The sequence below is a fragment of the Heterodontus francisci genome, chromosome 1, assembly GCF_036365525.1.
Source record: "Heterodontus francisci isolate sHetFra1 chromosome 1, sHetFra1.hap1, whole genome shotgun sequence".
In the NCBI taxonomy this organism is placed as follows: Eukaryota; Metazoa; Chordata; class Chondrichthyes; order Heterodontiformes; family Heterodontidae; genus Heterodontus; species Heterodontus francisci.
Genome location: NC_090371.1, coordinates 142,167,162 through 142,193,304, shown reverse-complemented (window position 1 = coordinate 142,193,304; position 26,143 = coordinate 142,167,162).

Genomic DNA, 26,143 nt, shown 5'->3' with positions numbered 1-26,143 from the left:
AGCTAGTGGATTTTCTTTAAACAATAATTATTTGAAAACAAAATTCACATTCCTTAGCAAAAAGATAGCAGGGGCATTTTTAACATAACTTGTTGGTGAGAAACTGATGGGATTGGCTATAACCCTGGTTTTACACGCTGCCCAAATTTTACTCTCCATTGTAGTGAGAAAATATTTCCAGAAAAACAATTGGACCTACTGGAAGAAACTATTACAATGGCGCAAACCTTAGCTGCATGAAGGGATAATTTCTTAGCATTAAGTATACTTCAAAAGTTGATGTCACAGAATTTAATTATTTTTCTCCTCGGATTAAAAACTGGGTGTGCCTTTAAGTCTCTGCTAAAAACAGTACACCTTTAAGGGAGAGAAAGGTCTGGAATTTCTAAGGCACAGTGTGCCAGCAGCTGCATTTTGTTACCCTGGGCACCAGCAGGAGTGAGAGGTCATCGAGTCATACAGCACAGAAACAGGCCCTTTGGCCCATGTTGTCTGTGCCGGCCATCAAACACCTAACTATTCTAATCCCAAAGTCCACCACTTGTCCCGTAGTCTTGTATGCTATGGTGTTTCAAGTGCTCATCTAAATTCTTCTTAAATGTTGTGAGGGTTCCTGCCTCTACCATCTCTTCAGGCAGTGTGTTCCAGATTCCAACCATTCTCTGGGTAAAAATGTTTTCCTCAAATCCCCTCTAAACCTCCTGCCCCTTACCCTAAATCTATGCCCCCTGGTTATTGACCCCTCCACTAAGGGTAAAAGTTTCTTCCTATCTAACCTCATCAATGCCCCTCAATCATGTCCCCCCCTCAGCCTTCTCTGTTCTAAGGAAAACAACCCCAGCCTTTTCAGTGTCTCTTCATAGCTGAAATGCTCCAGCCCAAGCAACATCTTGGTGAATCTCCTCTGCACCCTCTCCAGTGCAATTGCATCCTTCCTATAGTGTGGTGCCCAGAACTGTACACAGTACTCTAGCTATGGCCTAACTAGCACTTTATACAGCTCATAGTCATAGTCATACAGCACTGAAACAGACCCTTTGGCCCACCGTGTCTGTGCCGACCAACAACCACCCATTTAACCTCCATCATAACCTCCCTGCTCTTATATTTTATGCCTTGGCTAATAAGGGCAAGTATCCCATATACCTTCCTAACCACCTTATCTACCTGTGCTGCTGCTTTCAGTGATCTATGGACAAGTACACCAAGGTCACATTATATATTGTTTCCACTTGGCTGTGTGTGTGGAGCTGGCAAAAAACGGTTTGAACCAGACACACCAGTGAAGCGTACTGAAGAGAAAGGAGTTGTTTTATTCTCTCTCAGCAGAAATTCCACAAGGAGCTACAGGCCAAGTTAATCCCCTAAGGAAAGAAAAAGCCTTTTCTTTTAAGAGACCATTTGTATTGCTGAACTCCTTATTTTATTTAGAGAAACAGCACTAAAACAGGCCCTTCGGCCCACCGAGTCTGTGCCAACCAACAACCACCCATTTATACTAACCCTACAGTAATCCCATATTCCCTACCACCTACCTACACTAGGGGCAATTTACAACAGCCAATTTACCTATCACCTACAAGTCTTTGGCAGTGGGAGGAAACCGGAGCACCTGACGAAAACCCACGCGGTCACAGGGAGAACTGGCCAACTCCGCACAGGCAGTACCCAGAATCGAACCCGGGTCCCTGGAGCTGTGAGGCTGCGGTGCTAACCACTGCACCGCCCCAAAGCCAGAAAGTATTTGCTTCAAGATTGAATCTCTCTGGACTGACTGTGATTGCTGGAATTCGAAGTAACGTTTCAACTGAGATGCTGGCAGTTTTAAAATTCAAGTTGACTTATTGCTGTGCTCATCGTTCAAAGATCTGTTTAATGCTTACTGCAGCCTAAGAGTTGAATGCCTATTAAGAATCAACTTCTGCATCAAGTCCATGTGAAGACTTCAAGTGGCTTTTGACTATTTCCACATTAGAATACCTCATCCATCAGGAACATAAACCTGCAAAAAATTACTTATTTCATTTATTCTTAAGAGACAGCAAATTTTTAAAAGCACCACTTTTAAAAAAACAGTTAACCACTGTTATTTTTGAGTGCATGTGTGTGAATGAGGGAGTTAAGATTAAAATAAGAAGTTATAAGGTCTTTAAACATAGGTTTATCTTAATAGTGTTTGTGGCAGGAATTGTACGCCACCCAAATGATCTGGATGGTGGCGGGGGAGGGGGTGGGGCGGCGGCGTAAAATGGAGTGGGAGGCTCCGGGAGGCTTTCTCAACCCAGTCTCACCTCCGCTGCCCTTTACGTAGGGCAGGGGGGTGAGGGGGGGTGAAAAATGGCCCGCCCGCCCCAAGCCAATCAAGGCCCTTAAGTGGCCACTTAACCCTTCACCCACCTCCACGCAGATTTTACGCATGGCAAGTGGGCGTCCTGGAGCAGGGAAAAGTCACCTGGGAAAAGCAGGCGGCTTCTCAGCGTCCCGGACGGGGCCCTGCTCATCGGGCACTGGGTGCGTGTTGGAGGGCCACCCATGCTTCCCCAACCACCCCCAAGTTCCAACACGTCCCCCCTTCCCCCCAAACGACCACTCTTGCCTCACTGGAGCCCGACCGATTACCCCCGGCGAGGCAACCAAAACTTACCTTATTTCCCGGCTCCAGGCATCTTGTCTTCATGCTGGGCTGTAGTCCCAGCAGTGGCCACCGCTCCCAGTGGCACTGCTGGAACCAAGAGCTGCTGGCCCGCTGAATGGCCAGCAGCTTGGTGAGGTGGGACTTCCTACCTCAAGTGGGTGGAAGTCCCGCCTCAGATCAATTAAAGCCCGGGGATCCGTAAAATACGGAACGGATCCCCAGCCGAGGCGGAAGCGAGTTCAACACCGACTTTTAGGTCGGAGGCCGGCTCCTGTCCGCCCACTGTAAAATCCAGCCTAAGATTTAGTTTTTTCATAAATAGTGAATTTGGTGTTAACTAAAGATACCTGGTTCGGTCTGTTTTATTCCGAGGGTTACTAGAGTGTTTAATTTGGCTGTTTTGCGATTGGGTGTGAAAGCTTAATAATATGCTGTGACCTGTGGAGTGATGGGATTGAATTGACAGTGCGTTGCTCCTGCCGTGGTCGTAACAATGATACAAGAACATTTTTTTGGTCTTGAATTGCCATTGTGTATCACAAACAGATAGTGGGCAGCACAATGGCGCAGTGGTTAGCACCGCAGCCTCACAGCTCCAGCGACCCAGGTTCAGTTCTGGGTACAACCTGTGCGGAGTTTGCAAGTTCGCCCTGTGACTGCATGGGTTTCCGCTGGGTACTCTGGTTTCCTCCCACAGCCAAAGACTTGCAGGTTAATAGGTAAATTGGCCATGGTAAATTGCCCCTAGTGTAGGTAGGTGGTGGGGATGTAGTGGGGAATATGGGATTAATGTAAGATTAGTATAAATGGATGGTTGTTGGTTGGCACAGACTCAGTGGGCCGAAGGGGCTGTATCAATAAATGAAATATTTATTTTGTGTTGGAAACTGATGAAAGTTCATGTTTACTATTGGTACTGTCAGTGAAATAGTGAGAAACTTGTGCTTGGTCAAATGCGGCTGCAAGAACTCCCTAGCTTCTGTAGTCTGATTAAACTGAGTTACTGCATGTAGCAAGAATCTTCAATCTCTTTGACCTTACACAGGTGTTTGCAATAGGCCAGCTGCATTAAACTTATTATGGTGCACAGTGTAAGATTTCCAGAGTTCCATAAGAGACCTTCCATAAGCTGAGATTTCCAGCATCCACGGTATTTTGACAGATGTGTACAATGTGGGAAAATGTGAGGTAGGAAGAATAGAAAAGCAAAGCATTATTTAAATGGAGAGAGACTACAGAATGCCAAGGTTCATAGGGATCTGGGTGTCCTTGTACATGAAACACTGTGGGTGTACCGACCCCACATGGACAGCAGCAGGTCAAGAAGGTGGCTCACTACCACCTTCTCAAAGACAATTAGGGATGTACAATAAATGCTGACTTTGCCAGAAATGCCCACATCCCATGAATGAATAAAAAAAGGTACAGCAAGTACAGTGGCGCAGTGGTTAGCACCGCAGCCTCACAGCTCCAGCGACCCGGGTTCAATTCTGGGTACTGCCTGTGTGGAGTTTGCAAGTTCTCCCTGTGTCTGCGTGGGTTTTCACCGGGTACTCCGGTTTCCTCCCACCACCAAAAGACTTGCAGGTTGGTAGGTAAATTGGCCATTATAAATTGACCCTAGTATAGGTAGGGGAATAGAGGGACAGGTGGGGATGTGGTAGGAATATGGGATTAGTGTAGGATTAGTATAAATGGGTGGTTGATGGTCGGCACAGACTCGGTGGGCCAAAGGGCCTGCTTCAGTGCTGTATCTCTAAATAAATAAAGTAATTAGGAGGTTACGTGGAATGTTGGCATTTCTTGCAATAGGGATAAAGTATAAAAGGAGTGAAGTCTTGCTACAACTGTATGGGCGTTAGTGGGACCACACCTAGGGCTGGATTTTATGGTCCTGTAGAAGGCCAGTTTTTAGGTGTGGGAGAGCTGGAGAATCGGCATGGAGTCGTCTGCCATGGAACCCAATGACGTAATGCCGGTTCCCAATTTTCTCGGAGGCGGCGAAGCTCGATGGTGGCATTTCCGCTGCGATGGGATCATAATTTAAACTTGTTACATACTGTTTTGCATGCATTTGTATCTAATCCACTGTGATCCTACCAGGCATTCGCAACCTTGTGCATGACATGTGGCACTCACGTGCCTTCACTTTCCTGTCTTTGAGAAACTGGTGCCACTAAGGCGGGAGTCCTCAGTGCCTCCAAAGGTTAGGTAAGTTAACTATTGTTATCTAGGGGAAGTGGTTTCTGTATAATAAGGGTATGAAGGGGTTAACCTTGAGAGACTGTAAAGATTACTGCCCCATGATGATGTAAGAGATCATGTGGGAGAGACTAGAGAACAGATACAGCGTGGCTTTTGTAGGAGACACACAGGCTAGTGTGGAGCGTATATAGTTGGTATGAAATAAATATTAATGTTAAATACTACAGTCTAAGAACCTCTCTCGTAGACTCAATAAGGTGGCAAGTATACAGAACCCAAACATATAACATGGTGAACAGCGCTGGGATCGTAAACAGTGAAAATGTTTGAAGCAACTACCACCCTTCAACCAAACGAAAAGATTTAAAACAACTAGCTGAAGGGAAAAAAACTACAGACTTTAGAAGGTTGAGAGAAACTCCATAGAACGGAAGCATGGCTGGCTGCAATGCAATCAATCGGGTGAGTGATCGGGTTGACGGTCGAGGTTCATAAAAAGACTTTGAAGAGCTTAGAAGTTATTGTCTAAAAGTATCGTGAAAAAAAACTGTGAAAATCCAATCCCTCACTTGGGCTGAACATGAGGGCAAAGAGTCGAAAACCCCCGAAAAGTGCGGGAACTGCCGAAAAGCACGGGAAATCTCTGCACACAGCAGGGAGACTCCATTAACGCAGCCAAGCCTGATAACGAAAAAATAAATAATCTGCAGCTCTCAAAGAAAGGGGAAAACCCTTGAACTGTCTATCGAACAGCTGGGTCAACTCCATTAGGCAAGCTGAGTAAACAAATAAAGCGAAGTGCTCAAGGGAAAAAAAACCTCAGAATAGCCTATTAAAAACAGCAGGGGACACTTGAAAACACCTGCTAGAAAACACTGGGTTCTGATGAAGGGTCACTGACCTGAAACTTAACTCTGCTTCTCTCTCCACAGATGTTGCCAGACCTGCTGAGTATTTCCAGCATTTCTTGTTTGTGTTTCAGATTTCCAGCATCAGCAGTATTTTGCTTTTATTAAAAGCTTGTGATTCCGACTTCAATCTGCGCAACAATAACAGATCAATCCTGTGAGGTGAAGAAAGACCTTGGTTTAGGACACCTCCTGCAACTGTTCAGTTCCTTCACCAGAGGATTGAAAAATAGACACCAGGAAAAAAGGTACACAGAGTGAAAGACGCCTTTAAACCCTGCCAGTGATGTGGCACCAAAAGTTCCCATCGGCACGAACAATATCCCATCAATAGAGCAGAATGTTTTAATTGCAGAAAAATAGGGCATTTCAGTATGATGTGCCAAAATAAAATCTCAAGCTCTTAAGGAAAAGTAAAATAGAGAGATTAACAAAGTTAAATAACCTCCTGCAGCAGACCAATTGAAATATTTTCTGGGCGAGATCAATGATCCAAATCAATAATTTTGGTCAGTAGACGTATATGTCAATGGACAGATCACTAATTTCAAACACGACACCGGAGCAAATGTAATGGTCTTATCAGACCAAGAGTCATAGCTATCCACACATTTACTACAATCAACAGAAACTCAGGTCCATGGCCCTGGAGGGGTTGAACTTGAAGTAAAGGGGAAGGTACAGGCAACACTTCAGTACAAGGGAAAACAAATATTGGAAACACTATATGTCCTAATAAATCAGGAGTTCTCACTCATAAGCAGATGGTCTTGTTTTGACCTTCATCTTATACAGAAAGTTGAAGTAGTTAAGTAACACTCATTCAGGAGCCAGGACAGAGGGAGAACCCCCCACCACCCCCCGACCTGAGCACTGCATGGAGTCCAAACTCCACCAGAGAGCCCAACTAACGGAGAGAGAACCTGCACAACATGGCACAGCCCACCATGCCACTCAGACAACCAGAGCGAGAAAGAGAAATGCAGCAAGTTCCTACAGGAGTGCTACACAGACAGAGAACTTGGAAGGAAGCAAGTCCGACAAATTTGTTAGGCACACAGACAAGATCAAAGAGAACCTTTAATTTCAACCCAATTTCCACAAGACCACTGGAACAGTTGGCGATGGATTTATTCTTCTTTGAGGGAAGATCCTATCTGATTATAGTTGATTACTTTTCAAGATGGGTCGAAGTTAAGCAGATGTACACAACAACAACTGAAGCAGTCATCAAAGTTTTGCAAGAAGTTTTCGCAATACATGATCAGATAGTATCCAATAATGGACCACAATTTGCAAACGATTACTTCATTAAGTCATTAAGTCATATCGATAAAAACAGACAGACAATTATAACAGCAGATACCATACAAGAAACCTACCAGCGTTGTCAGAAGGGCAAAAGGTATGGGTACGAGACCAAAATAGAGAAGGGATATCTCTCCAGAAAGACGAGAATCAGCAGTGATCTTATATGCTATGAGCTCAAGAAGGTACTCTACAAAGAAAAAGAAGGAATCTTATTACTTTACATCAAGGACGTCAATGGGTCATACATTTGGACAACTCAGATTGATGAACTGAAAATTCAAAAAGCACCGAATGCCACAAACCTCAATGAAGACCATCCAAGTCAAGATACAAGAGATGAGAGAAAGACTACCAATCTTCCACATCTGACGACAAGAAGATCAGGGAGTGTTGTGAAGCATCCTGATAAGTCGAATCTATGAAGTCAGAGACTTGGGGGGATATGTAAATAAAAAAAGTGAACGTATGTAAATATATATTGGGATAAAGGCTTGCGGGGAGATGTAGAAGAAGGATATGAAGGGGTTAGTCTTGTAAAGATTGTAAAGACTGTAAAGATTACCGTCTGCCATGATGATGTTAGTGATCATGTAGGAGACATGAGAGAACAGATACAGCGTGGCTTTTGTAGAAGACACACAGGCTAGTGTGGAGTGTTTTATTTTATTCGTTCATAGGATGTGGGCATCGCTGGCTAGGCCAGCATTTATTGCCTATCCACAATTGCCCTTGAGAAGGTGGTGGTGAGCCACCTTCTTGAACTGCTGCAGTCCTTGGGGTGTAGGTACACCAAAAGTGCTGTTAGGAAGGGAGTTCCAGGATTTTGAGCCAGTCACAGTGAAGGAACGGTGATGTAGTCCAAAGTCAGGATGCTGTGTGGCTTGGAGGGGAATTTGCAGGTGGTGGTGTTCCCATGTATCTGTTGCACTTGTCCTTCTAGGTGGTAGAGGTCATGGGTTTGGAAGGTGCTGTCAAAGGTGCCTTGGTGAGTTGCTGTACTACATCTTGTAGATGATACACACTGCTGCCACTGTGCATTGGTGGTCAGGGGAGTGAATGTTGAAAGTGGTGGATGGGGTGCCAATCAAGCAGGCTGCTTTGTCCTGGATGGTGTTAGGTTTCTTGAGCGTTGTTGGAGCTGCACCCATCCAGGCAAGTGGAGATTATTCCATCACATTCCTGACTTGCGCCTTACAGATGGTGGACAGGCTTTGGGGAGACAGGAGATGAGTTACTCATTGCAGAATTCCCAACCTCTGACCTGCTCTTGTAACCTTCATGTGGCTGGTCCAGCTCAGTTTCTGGTCAATGTTAAGCCCCAGGTTGTTGACAGTGGGGGTTTCAGCGATAGTAATGCCATTGCCATCAAGGGGCGAAGGTTAAATTCTCTCTTATTTGAGCTGGTCATTGGCACTTGTGTGGCACGAAGGTTACTTGCCACTTATCAGCCCAACCGTAGATGTTGTTCAAGTCTTGCTGCATCCGGACACGGTCTGCCTTAGTATCTGAGGAGTCACAAATGGTGCTGAACATTGTGCAATCATCAGCAAACATCCCCATTTCTGACCTTATGGTGGAGGGAAGATCATTGATGGATCAGCTGATGATGGTTGGGTTTGGACACTATCTTGAGGAACTCCTGCAGTGATGTCCTGGAACTCAGATGATTGACCTCCAACAGCCACAACCATCTTCCTTTGTGCTAGGTATGACTCCAACCAGCAGAGAGTTTTCCCTTGATTCTCACTGATTCCAGTTTTACTAGGGCTCCTTGATTCCATACGTGGTCAAATGCTGCCTTGATGTCAAGAGCAGTCATTCTCACCTTAGCTCTTTTGTCCAAGGCTGGAATAAGGCCAGGCGTGAGTGGCCCTGGCGGAACCCAAACTAAGCAAGTTATTGCTGAGCAAGTGTCACTTGGTAGCACTGTTGACGACTCCTTCCATCACTTTGCTGATGATCGGGAGTAGACTTATAGGGCGGTAATTGGCCAGGTTGGATTTGCCCTCCTTTTTTAGCACAGGATATAGCTGGGCAATTTTCCGAGTAGATGCCAGTGTTGTAGCTGTACTGGAACAGCTTGGCTAGGGACACTGCTCATTTTGGAGCACAATTCTTCAGTACTATTGCCAGAATGTTGTCAGGGCACATAGCCTTTGCAGTATCCAGTGCCTTCAGCCATTTCTTGATATCACATGGAGTGAATTGGATTGGCTAGAGACTGGCATCTGTGATGCTGGGGACCTCAGGAGGAGGCTGCGATGGATCATCCACTCGTCATTTCTGGATGAAGATGGATGCAAATGATTTCGCCTTTTCTTTTGCACTGATGTGCTGGGCTCCCCCATTGTTGGGGATGGGGATATTTGTCGAGCCTCCTCCTCCTGTTAGCTGTTTAATTGTCCACCGCCATTTATGACTGGATGTACCAGGACTGCAGAACTTAGATCTGATCCATTGGTTGTGGGATCACTTAGTTCTGCTTATCACATGCTGCTTTCGCTGTTTGGCATGCGAGTAGTCCTGTCATAGCGTCATAGAGTCGTACAGCATAGAAACAGGCCCTGCGGCCCACCGCGTCCATGCCGACCATAATGCCTATCTTTCATAATCCCACCTGCCTGCATTAATTCCATATCCCTCTATGCCTTACTCATTCAAGTACCTGTCCAGATGCCTCTTAAATGTCGCTACTGTTCCTGCCTCCACCACCTCCTCAGGCAGCTCATTCCAGATACCCATTATTCGTTGTGTGAAAAATTTACCCCTTTGATCCACTTTAAACCTTCTCCCACTCACCTTAAATCTATGCCTTCTAGTTTTAGTCACCCCTACCATGGGAAACAGACTCTGGCTATCTACCCTATCTACCCTCTCATAATTTTATATACCTCTATCATGTCCCCTCTCAGCCTCCTTCGCTCCAGGGAAAACAGACCCAGCCTATCCAATCTCACTTTATAACTCAAGCCCTCCAAACCAGGCAACATCCTTGTGAATCTTTTCTGCACCCTCTCTAGCTTAATCACATCTTTCCTGTAGTGCGGCGACCAGAACTGCACACAGTACTCCAAATGCGGCCTAACCAACATTATGAACAACTGTAACATGACGTCCCAACTCTTGTACTCAATGCCTCGGCCGATGAAGGCAGGCATTCCATACACCTTCTTCACCACCCTGTCTACCTGTGTTCCCACTTTCATGGAACTATGTACTCGCACCCCAAGGTCTCTCTGCTCAACAACACTCCCCAGGGCCCTGCCATTCACTGTATATGTCCTGCCCTGGTTTAACTTCCCAAAATGCATCACTTCACACTTGTCTGCATTAAATTCCATTTGCCACTCCCTTGCCCACTTTCTCAGTTGATCTATATCCTGTTGTAACCTGAGTCAACCTTATACACTGTCCACTATACCACCAATTTTGGTGTCATCTGCAAACTTACTAATCATGCCCCTTACATTCAAATCCAAGTCATTAATATATAATATACAACAGAGGACCCAGCACCGATCCCTGTGGCACACCACTGGTCACCGGCCTCCAATCTGAAAAACAACCCTCCACTACCACCCTCTATCTTCTATCACCAAGCCAATTTTGTATCCAATTTGCTAGCTCACCCTGGATCCCATGTGTTCGAACCTTCTGGACCAGCCTACCATGCGGGACCTTGTCAAAGGCCTTGCTAAAGTCCATGTAGACAACGTCCATCACCCTTCCCTCATCAATCCTCTTGGTCACCTTCTCAAAAAACTCAATCAAATTCGTGAGACATGATTTCCCATGCACAAAGCCATGCTGACTATCCCTAATCAGACCATGCCTTTCCAGATGCATATAAATCCTGTCTCTCAGAATCCCTTCCAATAACTTTCTCACCACTGATGTAAGGCTCACCGGCCTGTAGTTCCCTGGTTTATCCCTGCTGCCCTTCTTAAATAAAGGCACAACATTAGCTATCCTCCAGTCTTCAGGTACCTCACCCGTGGCTAACAATGATACAAAAATCTCTGCCAGGGCCCCGGCAATCTCCTCCCTTGCTTCCCATAGCATCCTAGGATACACCTGATCAGGCCCTGGGAATTTATCCACCTTAATGTGCTTCAAAACCTCCAACACCTCCTCCTTTGTAATGTTGATATGCTCCAGGATATCGGTGTTCCCTCCCTTGAACTCACTAGCTTCCATGACCTTCTCCACGGTAAATACGGACGAGAAATATACATTTAAGACCTCGCCCATTTCTCGTGGCTCCACACATAGATTGCCACACTGATCCTTAAGGGGACCTACTCTCTCCCTAGCTACCCTTTTACTCTTAATATACTTATAGAATCTTTTAGGATTCTCCTTGATCTTATCTGCCAGGGAAATCTCATGGCCACTTTTTGCCCTCCTAATTTCCTTCTTAAGTGTAGTCCTACATCCCTTATACTCCTCAAGGGACTCGCTTGATCCCAGCTGCCTATACCTGACATATGCCTCCTTCTTTGTCCTGACCAGACCCTCAATATCCCTCATCAACCAAGGTTCCCTAAACTTGCCAGCCTTGCCCTTCCATCTAACAGGAACATGCCAGCCCTGAACTCTTCCTATCTCACTTTTAAAAGCCTCCCACTTGCCAGACGTCCCTTTACCTGTAAACAGCCTCTCCCATTCAACTTTTGAGAGATCCTGTCTGATGCCATTGAAATTAGCCTTCCCCCAATTTAGGACTTCAACCTGAGGAACAGTTCTATCCTTTTCCATAACTAACTTGAAGCTAATAAAGTTATGGTCACTGGTCCCAAAGTGCTCCCCCACTGACACATCAACCACCTAACCATCCTCATTTCCTAAGAGGAGGTCAAGTGTCACCCCTTCTTTAGTTGGGCCATCCACATACTGCTTCAGAAAACTATCCTGGACACACTTAACAAATTCTTCCCCATCTGATCCCTTAGCACTAAGGCAGTGCCAGCCAATATTAGGGAAGTTAAAATCACCTACTATTACAACCCTATAATTCCAACACCTATCTGTGATTTCCCTACATAAATGCTCCTTCAATTGGGGGGCCTATAGTCTCATCCCATCAAAGTGATCACCCCTTTCTTATTTCTAAGTTCCACCCATATGGCCTCGCTGAACATTCCCCCCGGGATATCCTCTCTAAATAATGCCGTGATGTCCTCCCTAATCAATAGTGCAACTCCCCCTCCTCTCTTACCTCCACCTTTGTCACGCCGGAAAGATTGGTACCCCGGAACATTGAGCTGCCAGTCCTGCCCATTCCTCAACCACGTTTCTGTAAAAGCTATAACATCACAATCCCATGTACCGATCCATGCTCTGAGTTCATCTGCCTTACCTGTAAGGCTTCTTGCATTAAAGTAAATGCAGTTTAGCCTACCAGACCTTCCACGCTCCCTGTCCTGCTCCTACCCGGCCTGCCTACTGGACTTGCTTGTTTTAGTTTTTTTTAGTTTTAGTGATACAGCACTGAAACAGGCCCTTCGGCCCACCGAGTCTGTGCCGACCATCAAGCACCCATTTATACTAATCCTACACTAATCCCATATTTCTACCACATCCCCACCTGTCCCTATATTTCCCTACCACCTACCTATACTAGGGGCAATTTATAATGGCCAATTAACCTATCAACCTGCAAGTCTTTTTTTTGGCATGTGGGAGGAAACCGGAGCACCCGGAGGAAACCCACGTAGACACAGGGAGAACTTGCAAACTCCACACAGGCAGTACCCGGAATTGAACCCGGGTCGCTGGAGCTGTGAGGCTGCGGTGCTTTAGCCTCTACATTTGCCTCAACTATCTCATCGGAGAGACTACTGCTTTGGGTCCCACCCCCCTGTGTTGTAGCATCACCAGGCTGACATCTCATTTTTAGGTATGCATGGTGTTTCTCCTAGCATACCCTCCTGCACTCTTCATTGAACCAGGGTTGGTCCCCTGGCTTGATGGTAATGCTAGCTTGGGGGATATTCCGGGTCATAAGTTTACATATTGTGGTTGAGTACAATTCTGCTGCTGCTGATGACCCACAGCGCCTCATGGATGCCCAGTTTTGAGTTGCTAGATCTGTTCGAAATCTAACCTATTTAGCACGGTGATAATGCCATACAACACGATGGTGGGAATCCTCAATGTGAAGACAGGACTTTGTCTCCACAAGGATTGCGCAGTGGTAACTCCTACCAATACTGTCATGGACAGATGCATCTGCGACAGGTAGATTGGCGAGGAAGAGGTCAAGTAGGTTTTTCCCTCTTGTTGGTTCCCTCACCACAGACCAGCAGCTATGTCCTTTAGGACACGGCCAGCTTGGTCAGTGGTGGTTCTACTGAGCCACTTTTGCAGATGGATATTGAAGTCCCCCACCCAGAATACATTCTGTGCCCTTGCCACCCTCAGTGCTTCTTCCAGTTGCTGTTCAACATGGATAAGCCAAACCAGGTAAGGACAGCAGATTTCCTTCCCTAAAGGACATTGGTGAACCAGATGGGTTTTTACAACAATTGACAATGGTCACCATTAGACTAGCTTTTAATACCAGATTTATTAATGGAATTCAAATTATATCACCTGCCATGGTGGGATTCAAATCCATGTCCCCAGAGCATTAGCCTGAGCCTCTGGATAACTAGTCCAATGATATTACCACGACACCACTGCCTCTCCTATTACCATGATGCCACTGCCTCGCCTAATGTATATAGTTGTTATGAAATAAATGTTAATGTTTAACTGCTACAGTCTAAGAACCTGTCTGGAAGACTCAATAAGATGGCAAGCATACAGAATCCAAACATATCACAGTTTTTAAATCAGACATTGCTGCTAAACTCAATCTGCAGATGTTTGGTGTGTGTGAGGGGAGGAGGGATCTCTGCAATTGCATACTGTTGGGAGTGCTCTCCAGGCTTCTAGTCCTTCTCTCACCCTGCCATTGCAGATTTGAAGTCATGGCCAAGGCAAGGGTTTGCAGGTCATGGTACATCTGCAGAATGTGGCTGTTCAAGAGGTCACCAAAGTCTCAATGGATGAAGCTATATGCTCGAATGCCTGGGACATGGCAGCAGTCATAGCATGGATGGATTCTTCCATCGTCCTTTGAAGGCTGCGCATGGCTTCTGACATCTCCGCCAGACATTGCCTTACCTCTCCCTGCTACTCAGTCATGCCCTGTGCTGTTGACACCAGAGGTTCAACATCAGCCTGGGGCTCAGCACGGGCCTGGACATCCACAGTTCTACAATTGTCAGATGCCTGGGCTGTCTCAGCTTCAGCAGCTGCTTGGGTGTGTGTGGTGCTCTTGCCAGCTTGTGACTCTGATTCTAATGCCAATTGAGGTGGGAGCATCTGCGCTGGTGGAAGGTGCAGGAGAGTCATGGAATGGTGCATCCCCTGAAGTGTTCCTCATCCTCAGAGGTTGTCATTGTTCCATCATTGCCTGGAATCATTTGCAAGCAGCGCCCTGCAAGATACAATGTAAAGAACAGACATTTAGGTGTTATGGTATTCATGTCCCAATGATGAGCGCATTGCGTTTCTCTATAAAATGTAATTTCGATTCATTCTGTGTTTAGCAATCATCACTGGCTTCAGCTAGGACCCCGAGCTCGATGTCGAATATGGCAGGTCCTCCTTGGGTTCCGGCTAATTCTAGCACCTCCTCTTCAGCCGAAGACAAATGCTGCAGGTCAGGCACCCCACCACTAATCCAGGAGGCCTCCCTGCTGTTGTGGGCCCTCTTCTCCTGGAAGTTCAAGGATGCAGCTATTGTCAAGTTCCAAATGTATCTACATCATGTCAATACTAACATAGGCCCCTCATCAACATCTGGGGGATGTCTCTTCTCTCATACTGACTCAACCTGTCATGGGTCGCACTTGGGCTGAGTTAGAAACGAAGGAGACTGGTCTCACACATGCAGTCAGTTAAAGGCCTGCTCGGGTCTGCACAAAAAAACCCGTTCTGAGCCAGACAGAACCACATTCGCCTCGAGCCCGTCCCGGCCCGAGTCCTTCCATTTTTTCCAGCGCCCGACCCGACCCGACCCGACCCGACCCGACCCGACCCGACCATCAGTTAACTTACCTTCCGTTTTTCACTTTCTTGCTGATCTGCACAAGCTTAAAATAACTGTAATAAAACCACCTTTCTAGTCAAAAAATTACATTAACAGTGGAGCCACTTATCTGTGATAGAGCATGTCTGGCCCGGCCCAACCCGAGCCCGAATGCCGGACCAGGAACTGCAACCCGACCCGTCCTGAACCTGACACATGTTGTCAGGTACCGTCAGGTTCGGGTCAGGTAGCAGGCCTTTACAGTCTGTCATCATTACACTATCATTGGAATGGCTCTGGAAACCATTAAACTTGTGGGCAAGCAGATCACAGCAAACTATCTGGAACCATACAACTTACCTTGGCTGAGCATAGGAGGTCATTGACCCTCTTCTTGCATTGGACCCAGTTATGAAGGTTACCCCACGGCTACTAATGTCCTCTGCGATTTCCATCCATGCTGGCTTGGTCTGGCGAGAGGACCTTTCCTTGCCATCGCTGGGGAAAAGGACCTCCCGCCTTTCTCTTGCAGCCTGGAAGAGAATCAGCAGGAAGGCATCACTGAAGACTGGGGCCACCCTCAATTATCCATCTGCCATTGTTGTAATGATGCCCGGGGGGTTGCTTGAAGATAAAGTAATGTTTTGAAGAGAACAGACTTTTAGTCTCAGGAACTTGATGCTGAAAGAATGCAGAGAGTAAATGCAGGGCTGGGAGCCTTTTAGAAATGGTGCCAGCACCTGCTCAAACATCAGCTGATGCCCATAACTGCGTCGCCAATGCTGCCACTGCCCCGTCATTATTTAAATAGCTGCCCGCCGCGTAATCGCAGTGATGCAGCCGCTTATGTCACAGGTGGGACCACCACTATTTTGTGCACCTGCTGCCCCTCCCGGTGGCGGGATAATAAAATTCAGCTCCTAGAGTACTGCTTCCAGTTTTGGTCTCCTTATTTAAGAAGGGATATATTTGCCTTGGAAGCAGTTCAGAGAAGGTTCACTAGGTTGATTCCTGGGATTAAGGGGTTATCTTATGTGGAAAGGTTGAGCAGGTTGGGCCTATACCCATTGGAGTTTAGAAGAATGAAACATATAAGATTCTGAGGGGTCTTGACATGGTAGGTGCTGAGAGGATGTTTCCCCTCGTGGGGGAATCTAGATCTAGGGGCCACAGTTTCAAAATAAGGGGTCTCCCATTTAAGACAGAGATGAGGAGGAATTTCTTCTCTCAGAGAGTCATTAATCTATGGAATTCTCTTCCCCAGAAAGCAGTGGAGGCTGGGTCATTGAATATATTCAGGGCTGAGTTAGATTTTTAATCGACAAGGGAATCAAGGGTTATGGGGAACAGGCAGGAAAGTGGAGTTGAGACCGATCAGATCAGATCAGAGTGAGATCAGATCAGCCATGATCTTATTGAATGGAGGAGCAGCCTCGAGGGACCGTACAGCCTACTCCTGGTCATATTTCTTATGTTCTTATATAAAATGTACTACTTTATCCAACAACAGCTTGCTAACATAACAAAATGTCCTATGATGCTTCAGAAGAATGTCATCACATAAAATTTGACACCAAGCCCCATAAGGAGGTAATAGGACAGACGACTAAAAGCTTGGACAAAGAATTAGATTATCAGGTGTGCCTTAAAGTGGGAGAGAGAGGTGAGTGGTTTAGGAAGAAAATTCCTGCACTTAAGTCCTAGGCAGCTGAGGCATGGTTGCCAATGGTGGAGGGATGAAAATCAGCATGGATAAGAAGCCAGAATTGGAGGAGTGCAGAGTTCTTGGAGGGTTGTAGGGCCAGAGGAGATTACACAGAGAGGCCATGGAGAGAGTTGAAAACGAGGATAAATATTTTAAAATCGAGGCGTTGCCAGACCGGGAGACAAAGTAGGTCAGTGAGCACAGGAGTGATGGGTGAATGGGACTTGGTGTGAGTTAGGATTCTTGTGCAGAGTTTTGGATGAGTTTAAGTTTATGCAGGTTGGAAGATAATCCAATGATAGACGACTCTCAGTAAACTACAAAGTGATAATTCTATCAGAGGGTTCAGGTGTTAGTTAAATCACTCAATTGAATTACTCCTGAAGTCTCTTGAAGATGCACATTATCCTCTGTGTCCTATGTTGTATTAGCTATTCCTTGTCTTGTGTTTTGTTAGCGATACCTTATGTATAAAGCTTTTCATTTAAAAATAACCAACAAATTGCTTAAGAATCAGATTTCAAAACAGCCTGTTTAGAGTTCATCTAAAATACTTATGTTACGACCAGGTGAGAAATGTGTCTAGCGTCTTTTGCTGTCTTTACCTGGTCTTATTTTAACAGGGTTTAATCTTAAACATACTGTGTTTTGAGCTCCCCTTTTTGTGAATCCTTGTTCAGATTCTAATTCTAAGGCAAAGAAATGAGCACAAACAGGCTTTCTTTGGTTTAAAGCAGAAAGATGAAATTTATTAAACCTTAAACTCGAATAAGGTTAACGCCTATGGATAGATGACGTGCCCACACGAGCATGCACATGCCTTACACATGCAAATAGGGACAGAAAAGAGCAGAAGAAAAGATAAGTAGATCAGTTTGAGGCAATATTTTGTTACTGTTTCTCGAGATCGCTATAGTCCTTGATTGAAGATATGGTCTTGCTTTTTGTTGGGGCCCAGTATTCTTCATAAACCTTGTTCACGTAGGAGATTTTTCTCTCTCTCAGTTTACGTGTCTTCAATGGTTTTAGTTCCCTGAGAGATGAGCTGGCAGGAGAGGAGAGGTCTTCTCAAACCAGGAGCCAAGAGCTTTCTGAGTTTGAATCCTTTGTTGGAAGTTCAAATTCTCTGCAACAGCCAGTTAAGTCATGTGACTAAAACTGTTCTTACCACTTCTTCTGTGTATTGGGGAAGCAATGACTGGGTCCCCATTGTTCCAACAATGCTAGTACTATACAAATGTTCTTCCAGTCAGGGGCTTGCAATTTTATGTTTTAATGCTCATGTGGTGAAATAATGTGTGTCTCAATCTTGACAGATGGGGGGTTTGCCTGACACTTCATTCAATTTAGCTAAAATAAAAAGGACTTGTCAGCATCATTAGGATTAGGATAGGTACAATCAGCATGAGTGTGAACAAAACATAATGGACTGAATTTAATGCAAGTGGTTGGGGTCCTGATGCTGAGCCAGCAAGGCGGGGAAAACCCACCTAAGCCATTTGGGGGACCCCCGGCCACATTTTACGGTGCTCAGGCAGTTTAACTGCCTGGCAATGGGATTCCCATCACTTTGAGGAGTGGCATCCTGCCTCCAAGAGCTGCCGGCCAATCAGAGGGCTGGCAGTCCCAGCAGCACCAGGAAGCAGTGGCCACTGCTGGGACTGCACTCAGCTAGAAGAGGCAACATGGATGCCAGCCTTGGAAGCATGGGGCAGGTTTGCCAGGGCCAATCAGGCAGGCCACTGAAGAATGGGGAGGGGGAGGTGGTGGTTGATGATGGCAGCGGGGGCCAATGATGGCGCAGGGGCAGACTTTGCTGTCGGGGGTCCTCTGTGCACCACAGATTTCCCACACAGGATGGCCAACCAACCCCCCTTCCCCAGCCTATGTGGAGGCCACCTGGTTTTAGATTTAGATTTTTTTTTTAGATTTAGAGATACAGCACTGAAACAGGCCCTTCGGCCCACCGAGTCTGTGCCGACCATTAACCACCCATTTATACTAATCCTACACTAATCCCATAGTCCTACCACATCCTCACTTGTCCCTATATTCCCCTACCACCTACCTATACTAGAGGCAATTTATAATGGCCAATTTACCTATCAACCTGCAAGTCTTTTGGCTGTGGGAGGAAACCGGAGCACCCGGAGGAAACCCACGCAGACACAGGGAGAACTTGCAAACTCCACACAGGCAGTAGCCAGAATTGAACCCGGGTCGCTGGAGCTGTGAGGCTGCGGTGGAAAGATTCTGCTTTCGAGCGGGAGAAGTAGATTGGCCCGTAGAAGAGCGGAGCTAAAAGACGCCCAACGTGGGGCCGAACCCACGACCCTGAGATTAAGAGTCTCATGCTCTACTGGGCGGTCTCCCCACATGGCAAGGGTGCCACCCAGTGACAGGAAGAGGCCTTTACGTGGACATTAATTGGCCACTTAACGACCTCAATTGGCCTCTGGGCCAGAAGTCTGTCCTTTACCTTCCTTGCCCCTGACAAAAGTCAATAGTGTTGGGAAGGTGACAGGCATTCCATCCTCCACTATAGTGTTTTGAAAATTTCATTGTGCATTTAGTTCACTTGAGGCTACCATACACACTCAGCAGCAGTGGACCTGGAAAGTGAAAGTAAAAGAATAAAGAAGAATCCATTGTTTTCAACAGGATGCAGTCTCATATCTTTTACTAAACTCAGCTGAATCTTACTTCAGCCCCAAGAACACCACAGTGACAATGAGGTAAATAGAAAATGGGTGATGAAAAACAGAAAACATTGCTTTCAGGTATGAAAATTTTGCGAGGTTTTTGTTTACTTTTGCAGACAGCATTTTAAGTTGGAGGCTGTGTTAGGAAGTTTATACAGTGTATACACACACACTGATCTCTCCAAAATAACCATCCAATCAAAAAAAACATTTAATCTCGGATCATTGCAGACAAGTTTCCTCGGAAAGGAACATGATCCTGGATCCTTGATCACACATTATCACTGCATTGCTGATCAATATGGTGTTGTCTATGCCCAGTCACTGACTCCCTGTCAGTGTGTAGGGTCTTGCCATTGGCATTCCTCAGGGGGTTTTGGGTTTGATGGGCTGGTCCATAGACAGATTTTAGAGCTTAATAAGAACTTCTTATGTTACTAGTATCAACGTACAGTTGAGTTTTTTCCGCATGTGTGATCCACCAGTCATTTTGCATGTTCCTCAGTTTACATTGGAGGGCGCTGCATGCTTGACATTAGGCTGTCTTTTTCACTTGGCTGGCTGGCTGAGCCAGGTGAGCTTGATGAGCTGACCTTTTTATTTTTAGCAGATCTTGAATTTCCTTGTCATTTTCATCAAACCAGTCCCTATTCTTCTTGGTACTGGGTCCGATGACCTCGTTGGAAGTGTCTAGTACTGTAGCTTTGATGTGTTCCCAGAGTTTTTTCTGAAAAACCCCTTTAGAAGTGCCAATGGCAAAACCCTACGCACTGACAAGGAGTCAGTCCTGGATCCTCGGTCGGAGCACTTTGAAACACTCTTCAGTGCCAAGTGCACAGTGCATGATACTGCCATCAATCACATCCAACAACAGCCTGTCAAAGAAGAACTGGATGAGTGCCCAACTCTGGAAGAAACCTTGACCACCATCAACCAGATGAAGAGCCCGGAGCCGATGGAATTCCACCCAAAGCCTTGAAGCATGGCGGCCCTGCCGTATACACCAAGCTCCATGAGTTTTTCACGGCCTTCTGGGAACAGAGCAGGATTCCACGCGATCTTTGTGATGCCGTTATCATGACCTTGCACAAAAACAATGGAGAAAAATCAGACTGCTCCAACTACTGTGGGATCACCCTCCTTTCTATTGCTGGGAAGATCCTGGCTAGAATACTTCTAAAAAGGCTTGTGCCTACCCTTGCAGAGAGCCAGTGCAGTTTCAGAGCAAACAGAGGCACCACAGACATGATATTTGCACTCAGACAATTACAAGAAAAGTGACGTGAGCAAAACAAAGTCCTGTCTGTCACTTTCGTAGACCTTACCAAGGCTTGCGACATTATGAGCAGAGATGGACATTGGAAAATCCTTGAAAAATTTGGATGCTCACCCAGGTTCCTGGCCATGGTAAAGCAGTTTCATGAAAATCAGTACGGACAAGTCAAGCAAAACAGCGACCTCTCGAGCCCCTTCCAAATCTCCAATGGTGTGAAGCAGGGATGTGTGCTGGCCCTGACCCTACACACCATCTTTTTCAGCATGATGCTGCAGCAGACAATGGAAGATCTTAAGGAGGGAGTTTACGTCCACTTCCAGACTGATGGAGGCCTTTTCAACCTCAGGCGTCTTCAGGCTCACACAAAGACACAAAAAGAACTCATCCGTGAACTTCTTTTCACCATTGACTGCGCTCTCCTGGCCAACAGTCAGTCAGATCTGCAACGTATAACCACACGTTTTCCGAGGCAGTACAACTCATCAGACTAAAAATCAGTTTAGAGAAAACTGAGGTCATGCAACTGCCTGCTACTCAAGAAGCATATAGACCACCAAGCTTTGTCATCGAGGGAACCGAGCTGAATGTCGTCAAGCAATTTACTTATTTGGGGAGGGTCATCTTGTTTGATGCCACCATAGACAAAGAAGTGGACAATAGACTTTCAAAAGCAAACAGAGCATTCAGCAGTCTCTACAAACAAGTCTGGAGCAACCACAGGCTCAGAACACAGACTAAACTCAAGGTGTACAAAGCCATAGTCCTCACCACCCTTCTGTATGACGCCGAGTCATAGATCCTATATTGCTGTCATGTACGCCTTCTACAATGCTTCTGTCAGCACTGCCTTTGCAGCATCCTCAAGATCCACTGGCAGGACCGCATCACAAACATTGAAGTCCTGTAAACAGCCAACATCACCAGCATCGAGGCCATCCTCCTGCAAAGCCAACAGCGTTGGGCGGGTCATGTTGCCCGGATGGATGACTGTCGTCTGCCCAAGATCTTGTTGTATGGAGAGTTGACCACCGGTAAAAGGAACAGAGGGGCTTCATGTAAACATTTCAAGGAATCCATGAAGAAATCCCTCTCTGTGTGCAACATTGACCATCACCAATGGGAAGTGCAGGCCATAGGTCGTGATGTCTGGAGACATCAGGGGGGCTACAGACACCTTTGAAACTGAGCGAAGAACCAGCATGAAAGAGAAAAGGAGGAGAAGGGTAGACCCAATTGCCTCCAGCAGCGGCTACACCTTCACTTGCACCCGCTGTGGGGGAATCTGTCAGTCACGGATAGGCCCAACTAGCCACCAGCGGGCCTGCAACCGATGAGTACAACTTTCCCAAAATCTTTGTCCGTGAAGAAATGCCAAGAAGATGCCCCATCTAATACCTTTACATGTACATTCAGGGCCATCATCAATATTCCCATATTTACAAAACTGGCTGCGAAAGTAGGTTTTGAAATCATAGATGATAAAAGAAAAAAGGCCTTACTTTTCCACTATGGAGGTGAAGAATTAGAAGATATCTTTGAGACAATTATACCTGAGCAAAATGATTATGACTCAGCAAAAAAATGCACTGGCAACTTACTTTGCATCCAAGAAAAATGCAATATATGAAACTGTTGTCTTCCGATGCAGTAAACAAGAAGCAAACAAGACAATTGACCAATACTGCATGCAGTTGAGGCAACTAGCAATCAAATGTGACTTTGGTGATGTTGAACATGTTGAACAGGAACACAAAACAGGCTGTCTCTCTGTTCAATTACGCCGAAAAAGCACTCGAAAAAGACAGAAAGCTGTCTGACTTGTTGGAGTTAGCAAGATTACTATTGCTGTCAGAGTTCAGAGCTACTGAAGTTGAGACTGCTAACAGAAATTACCACACTCCAAATTCAACTCCTGTAAACACTGTTCATCACTCACTTGCCAGGAAATCACCTGCAAAGCAACAATAGCTGTCTCATAAATAGAGTTGCGACTTGTCCAAAGAATGTTTCCCCTCATACAAGTTGCAAGAAGCCCAAGAGTGAGAATCAGATTAGAATCTGCATTGATATGCGATCACCAAACCAAGCCTTACAACAAGAAAGACACTTGACACCAATAATTGATGGCATCATAGAGAAAGTGAATGGTACTAAACACTTTGCTAAACTTAACCTCAATGCAGGCTACCATCAAATTGAGCTTGCAAAAGATTCAAGATATCTTACTGTATTCTCGACTCACCTTGGACTTTTTCTATACAAGAGGTTCAACTTTGGACTCAACTCAGCAGCTGAGGTATTTCAGCACATGATTCAATCTGCACTTCAAGGACTTGAATTACACAATGTAATTACGAAAATTTGATGAACAACAGAATGGTCTTGAAAAATGTTATAATTGTAGAGAGTTTTAAATGATGGATTAGATTCTTTTTAAGCTAAATTTTTTAAATAATTTTTCTTCCAGCTTTTTCAGAATATTTTAGCTTCTACCTTCATTCCCTGTCTTTAATCTTTAATTTGCTCTATTTAAAATTTTTAAGTGATTTTCTTTCACTGCTTTTAGTTTCCTGTTTATGTGCCAGTGAAAATCCTTTACTGTGATTGGCTGCGTGGACAGCCTGAGGACATCACTCCAGTTCCACGCTGGAATGCCCAGTAAAGAAAGCTGCAATCTGTTCCAGTACTAGTATACAGCGATAGAGGTGAAATGCTCACCAGAGAAATCTCTCTGTGAGGCTTACTTCAAAGTCAGTGGCAAGTGCTCTGCTTTGCCACTGACAGCAAAATGTGACCCAATATTGTGATAATAAAGTATGACATTACAAAAGAAGAATATGAAAAGGACATTACAATTATGCTTTCACATTCACAGCAGTCTAATTAGTATAGCTGAGAATTGTATTTCCAGTATCTTGTGTCTAAAATTTTATATTTAAAATGAGACTAAATATGACAAACTGATGAAAGTTCTGACCTAAGCTTCTTAGGTTTAATATTCTGCAGCAATTTCATCAACAGGAGCACAGCTGAGAAGTATCCCTTTTTTATTGATCACCTATCACTCTTTCACACGAGGCTAAATCAAATAAAAGCAAAATATTGCAGATGCTGAAAATCTGAAATAAAAACAGAAAGTGCTGGAAATACTCCGCAGATCAGGCAGCATCTGTGGAGAGAAAAGCAGCGTTAATGTGTCAGGTCAGTGATCTTTCATCAGAACTGGCAAAGCTAGAAAAGAATTAGGTTTTATGCAAGTGAAAGGGGGGGGGGGCAGTGGGTTGGTGGGAAAGAGAACAAAAGGGAAGCTTTGTGATAGGGCAGAGGGCAGGAGAGATTAAATAACAAAGGTGTCATGGAACAAAGGCAAAGAGAGTGTTAATGCTTGTGGTGAAAGACAAAGCATTAGTCCAGAGAGAGTGTTAATGGCAGAGTAATGAGCAGCTCTGTCCACATGAAGAACAGGCACATGTTTAAAAAATACAATAGTTCACTGGAACACTGCAGCAGGTCAAGGACAGAAATGTTGGCATGAGAGCCGGGGGCAGGAGGAGGGTGTTGAAATGGCAAGCAACCGGAAGCTTGGGGTCATGCTTTCAGACTGAGCAGAGGTGTTCCGCAAAGCGGTCACCCATTCTGTGTTTGGTCTCCCCAATGTAGAGGTGACTGCTTTGTGAGCAGCGAATACAGTATACTAAATTGAAGGAAGTACGTCAACTGCTGTTTCACCTGAAAGGAGTGTTTGGGGCCTTGGGTGGTGAGGAGAGAGGAGGTAAAAGGGCAGGTATTATACCTCCTGTGATTGATTGCATGGGAAGGTGCCATGGGAAGGGGACGAGGTGTTGGGACTAATGGAGGAGTGGATCAGGGTGTTGCGGAGGTAACATCCCTTTGGAATGCTGACAGGGGAGGGGAAGGGAAGATGTGTTTGGTAGTGGCATCACGCTGAAGGTGATGGAAATGGCGGAGGATGATCCTTTGGATGTGGAGGCGGTTAGGTGGAAAGTGAGGACAAGGGGAACCCTGTCGGGGTTCTGGAAGGGAAGGGGTGAGGGCAGAAGTGCAGGAAATGGGCCAGACACAGTTGAGGGCCCTGTCAACCACAGTGGGGGGAGGGAATCCTCAGTTGAGGAAAAAGGAAGACATATCAGAATCGCTGTTGTGGAAGGTTGCATCGTCAGAACAGATGCACGGAAACGGAGTAACTAGGAGAAAGGGATGGAGTCCTTACAGGAAACAGGGTGTGAGGAAGTGTAGTCAAGGTAGCCATGGGACTCAGTGGGCTTCTATTAGTAGAATATTAGTAGACAGCCTTTTCCTGTAGATGGAGACAGAGAAGTCGAGGAAGGAAAGAGAAGGGAATTGTCGGAGATAGACCATGCAAAGGTGAGAGAAGGGTGAAAATTGGAAGCAAAGTTGATGAAGTTTTCCAGTTCGGGGCGAGAGCAGGAAATGGCACCAATACAGTCATTAATGTACTGGAAAAAGAGGTGAGGGAGGGGTCCTGAGCAGGACTGGTACAAGGCATGTTCGAAATATCCGACAAAAAGACAGGCATAACTAGGCGGGTACACATAACAACACCTTTTATTTGATGTAAGTGAGTGAGTTGAAGAAGTTGTTCAATGTAAGAACAAGTTCAGCCAGGCGGAGGAGGGTGGTGGTGGATGGGGACTGGTTGGGCCTCTGTTCAAATCAACTATCGTTTCCCACTAGATCCATGCAATTAAGACTAATTCATGAATTGAATATGAACAAATGAACTGAGAGTTTGTTGTTAAGACAATGTTGCAGCGTTGTCCCACAATCCTAAATTTTGGATGACGATATGGCAAGAAGCAGCAACCTTAAGTGATTCCTCAGAGCATTTGAACTTGAAGATTAGGTTAGTCTTGTGGTACATTGTTCATGCCAATCTTTTATAATCAAAAGCTAAATCAATATCTTCCATTCAGATTGAATTGGATTGAATTTTTCTGCTAAACATCTCGGAAGCCTGCTGATTGCATATGCCCCTCACTAGTCACATTAGGTGAGCACAGGATCAAGCTCAGTACCCCCATAGCAATCTGCCAACACTCATTGTATAGGTTCACATGTAAAGAATGGTTCTGTATAAGAAGGCAGGTGGTGCCTGAGGCACTGTAGGTCAGCATGAATTAGCATCTTGACAAGGAGAAAGGATGCAAAAGAGTAAAAATAAAAAAGTTACTTTCCATATTGCAATGGCTTTTCCTACTTTTATCATAGCTGCTCTTTTTCATTTAAATTGCATTTATTAATATTCATTATACAAGTCACAAAATAGGGTGTTAATTAAA